We start from the raw sequence: 5000 nt of genomic DNA, 5'->3' as shown, positions 1-5000 counted from the left end.
CGAGGGGACACGCTGACGAAACAGCGCTGGTTCAGGCACGGCGGGCAGTGGTGGAATCGGCAGCGCCGACGAAATCGGCACAGTCGGCAGAATCGGCAGCGGGTGCTGGCGATGGGTCTGGACGGGCTGGATAGTCCAAGGCTCGACGAGAAAGACTGCTGGTTTAGACACTGGGGCAGTGGCAGCCCGCGGGACAGTGTCGGCAGATTCGGCAGCGCAGATTTGTGCGGCTGCAGGTTCGTCGGGGAAAATCGGCAGCGCAGATTTTGCGACGAACATGGGCTGGGCGATGGACTGTCCAGGCCAGGCAGGAAAATTTGTCGAGGGGACACGCTGACGAAACAGCGCTGGTTCAGGCACGGCGGGCAGTGTTGGAATCGGCAGCGCCGACGAAATCGGCAAAGTCGGCAGAATCGGCAGCGCAGATTTTTCGACGAACACGGGCTGGACGGTGGACTGTCCAGGCCAGGCAGGAAAATTCGTCGAGGGGACACGCTGACGAAACAGCGCTGGTTCAGACACGGTGGGCGCAGTGTTGGAATCGGCAGCGCCGAGAAAATCGGCAAAGTCGGCAGAATCGGCAGCAGGTGCTGGCGATGAGTCAGGACGGACTGGATAGTCCAAGGCTCGATGAGAAAGACCGCTGGTTTAGACACTGGGGCAGTGGCAGCCCGCGGGGCAGTGTCGGCAGATTCGGCAGCAGTGTCTGCCGATTCGGCAGCGTTGGCTTGTTGGCGCGGGGGGCCGATGCGAGTGGGGACTTGGGCAGCGGGCAGTGAAAGCAAGAGTTTCCCCGATGCTGCCGGGAAAAACGCTCCCCGGGATGGCCGGGTGAGATGACCCGGCGGCCCGCGACGGGTCATTCAATTCCATGCCCCGTCAACATAACTCCCGATGTACTGTTTGCTTTTTCGGAAGAAGAGATCCATCCCCCCATCCTCGGCCAGCCAAAAACGCTCCAATTAATGGCCGGGTGAGATGACCCGGCGGCCCGCGACGCGTCATTCAAATCACTGCCCTATCGGCTACAACTGCTGATGGGTGGGATTAGAGGCCTGCCATGGTGGTGAGGGGCGGCGAGGACCGTGAAAGCTAGAGTTTTTCAGAGGCTGCCGGGAAAAAGGCCCCTCGGGTGGCGGGGTGCGAGGACCAGGCGCGTCATTCAATTCTCTTCCCTATCAACTTGGCTCCCGTTGGCGGGATTGGAGGCCTACTGTTTGTTACAGGGCTAAAATCGTCAGGGGAAGAGCTGACGAAACAATGCTGGTTTGGATGCAGGGGGTAGTGTTGGAATCGGCAGCGCGGACAAAATCGGCAAAGTCGACAAAAAAGACTGTTGGTCTGGACATCGGGGCAGCGGCAGCCATGCCGACAGGGGGGGAAATCGGCAGCGCAGATTTGTGCAGCTGCAGGTTCGTCGGGGAAATCGGCAGCGCAGATTTTTCGATGAACATGGGCTGGAAGATGGACTGTCCAGGCCAGGCAGGGAAATTCGTCAAGGGGACACGCTGACGAAACAGCGCTGGTTTAGACACGGTGGGTGCAGTGTTGGAATCGGCAGCGCCGACGAAATCGGCAAAGTCGGCAGAATCGGCAGCGGGTGCTGGCGATGAGTCTGGACGATTTATAGTCCAGGGCTTGATGGAAAAGACTGTTGGTCCAGACAATGGGGCAGTGGCAGCGCGGATTTGTGCAGCTGCAGGTTCGTCGGGGAAAATCGGCAGCGCAGATTTTTCGACGAACAGGGGCTGGGCGCTGGACTGGCCGGGCCAGGCAGGAAAATTCGTCAGGGGGCCACGCTGACGAAAACAGGGGCTGCGGAGTGGAAAATCGGCAGCGCAGATTTTTCGACGAACAGGGGCTGGACCGGCCGGGCCAGGCAGGAAAATTCGTCAGGGGGGCACGCTGACGAAAAGAGGGGCTGCCGCGTGGAAAATCGGCAGCGCAGATTTTTCGACGAACATTCGTCAGGGGGGCACGCTGACGAAAAGAGGGGCTGCCGCGTGGAAAATCGGCAGCGCAGATTTTTCGACGAACATTCGTCAGGGGGGCACGCTGAGGAAAACAGGGGCTGCCGCGTGGAAAATCGGCAGCGCAGATTTTTCGACGAACAGGGGCTGGATGCTGGACCGGCCGGGCCAGGCAGGAAAATTCGTCAGGGGGGCACGCTGACAAAAAGAGGGGCTGCCGCGTGGAAAATCGGCAGCGCAGATTTTTCGACGAACAGGGGCTGGACCGGCCGGGCCAGGCAGGAAAATTCGTCAGGGGGGCACGCTGACGAAAAGAGGGGCTGCCGCGTGGAAAATCGGCAGCGCAGATTTTTCGACGAACATTCGTCAGGGGGGCACGCTGACGAAAAGAGGGGCTGCCGCGTGGAAAATCGGCAGCGCAGATTTTTCGACGAACATTCGTCAGGGGGGCACGCTGAGGAAAACAGGGGCTGCCGCGTGGAAAATCGGCAGCGCAGATTTTTCAACGAACAGGGGCTGGATGCTGGACCGGCCGGGCCAGGCAGGAAAATTCGTCAGGGGGGCACGCTGACGAAAAGAGGGGCTGCCGCGTGGAAAATCGGCAGCGCAGATTTTTCGACGAACAGGGGCTGGACCGGCCGGGCCAGGCAGGAAAATTCGTCAGGGGGGCACGCTGACGAAAAGAGGGGCTGCCGCGTGGAAAATCGGCAGCGCAGATTTTTCGACGAACAGGGGCTGGACGCTGGACTGGGCCAGGCAGGAAAATTCGTCAGGGGGGCACGCTGACGAAAACAGGGGCTGCCGCGTGGAATGGCAGCCTACACGCAGATGCGAATTCGGCAGCGCACGATGGCTTGAGCAGGTCATGGGTTCGACTTGGCGCGATCTGAAACCTGGACGAGGGACTGTCGACGCTGGACGAGCCAGCGCGGTGGCCTGTCGTGCCCCGTTCAGGGGGGGCCTGCCGCGGAGACAGCCCTCGCGGGCTCGACAGCGCAGGCCAGCGTCCCCGACGTCGCTGGCCGCGGCAGGCGAGCTGCCGGGGTTCCCGCATTCCTACAAGAAAACGTCGTGCTTTCCACATGAAACCAATCCAGTAAAATCAGCCATATTTTTATGAGGCTGCCCACTGAATTTGGGGTCATTCCGGGCCGGTTCCTAGTTTTGCGGATTTACTCGATTTCTAATGGTAGGAAAATTAAAACAAATACTTCCCGACCTCGAAAAATTCTGGGAAAATTAATGAAGGTGGATTGGATTTTTGCCAACCTCTGTGCAAAATTTCAGCTCAAAATACCAAGAAATGAATTTTTTAGAGGGGGGGTGACAGCTGGGACCTAGTAGTGTCTCCCCCTGCCAGAGCTGCAATGACACTTATTGCTCTTTAGGGAGCCACCAGGCCGGCGCCCCTCAAAGACCACACGCGCGCGCGCGCCCGCCCGCGCTGGGCGCTGGGGCGCTGGGGCCTGAGGGCCTGGGGCCCTTGGGGGCCCTTGGGCGCTTGGGCGCGCGCGCGCGGCCCCCGCAGCCATGCCGCGCTGCGCGACGCGCGGACAGCCCCTGCTGGCTTGCTCTCTCGCCCGCGGGGGGGCTGCCTTCGGGCCCTGGCCCCCCGCGTTCTGGCCTGCCCCCTGCGTGGGAGAGGCTAGGCGCTGCAGGGGCCAGCCCGACGTCGCTGGCCGCGGCAGGCGACAGCCCGACATCGCTGGCCGCGGCAGGGGCCAGCCCGACGTCGCTGGCCGCGGCAGGCGACAGCCCCTGCTGGCTTGCTCTCTCGCCCGCGGGGGGGCTGCCTTCGGGCCCTGGCCCCCCGCGTTCTGGCCTGCCCCCCGCGTGGGAGAGGCTAGGCGCTGCAGGGGCCAGCCCGACGTCGCTGGCCGCGGCAGGCGACAGCCCCTGCTGGCTTGCTCTCTCGCCCGCGGGGGGGCTGCCTTCGGGCCCTGGCCCCCCGCGTTCTGGCCTGCCCCCCGCGTGGGAGAGGCTAGGCGCTGCAGGGGCCAGCCCGACGTCGCTGGCCGCGGCAGGCGACCCGCCGGGGTTCCCGCATTCCTACAACAAAACGTCGTGCTTTCCACATGAAATCAATCCAGTAAAATCAGCCATATTTTTATGAGGCTGCCCACTGAATTTGGGGTCATTCCGAGCCGGTTCCTATTTTTTCCGATTTCCTCGATTTTTAATGGTAGGAAAATAAAAAAAAATACTTCCCGACCTCGAAAAATTCTGGAAAAATTAATAAAGTTGGATTGGATTTTTGCCAACCTCTGTGCAAAATTTCAGCTCAAAATACCAAGAAATGAATTTTTTAGAGGGGGGGTGACAGCTGGGACCTAGTAGTGTCTCCCCCTGCCAGAGCTTCAATGACACTTATTGCTCTTTAGGGGGGTGCCCCCTGACTGGCCATGGGGCGCGCTGGCCTGGCGCCCATAGGCCTGCCGCGGGGGATATGTGGGCTGTTGCTAAACTCGGACTAAGGTGGGGGGCCTCATGGCCCGAAGTATTGCCGGCATCGATGACCTGTTTTCCGGCCGGCGACGACCCGATTCCGGCCACCGTCTTCGGGACCCGCTCCAAGCCGTCGGGCGCGTTGGGGCTGCTTATCCGCGGCGTGGGCGTGGCATTCATTTGCCGTGCTTGTGCCAAGGTGCTGGCAGCTGCTGCGCGGCTGTCTGCTTGCCGCGACGTCACGGCGGCGGTGGCCGCTGCCCCTGCTCGCAAGTCGGAGGCCTGGCCGACGTGGCTGGTGCGGACCGCCGAGCTTGGGGATTGCGAGGAGAGCTCTACGCTGGCGTGGGCGTGGCATTAAATTGCCGTGCGCGCGCCCATGCGTTGGCTCTCCTCGCAATCCCCGACCTCGTGGCGTGACGTGCCCGCTGCCGAGGCCTGGCCTCCGTCTTGCGAGCCGGGGCTGACAGCCCCCCGCATGATTGTCCCTGTCGTTCCCCCCCGCGGCCTGTCCCTTGTCCCTTCGAGATCCTTCGCCTCCGGCTGCGGTGGCAGCTGCCCGTGCTCGCAAGATGGAGGCCTGGC

Source organism: Populus nigra, chromosome 2 (genome assembly GCF_951802175.1).
Source record: "Populus nigra chromosome 2, ddPopNigr1.1, whole genome shotgun sequence".
Classification (NCBI taxonomy): domain Eukaryota; kingdom Viridiplantae; phylum Streptophyta; class Magnoliopsida; order Malpighiales; family Salicaceae; genus Populus; species Populus nigra.
Note: the sequence above shows the minus strand (reverse complement) of the source record.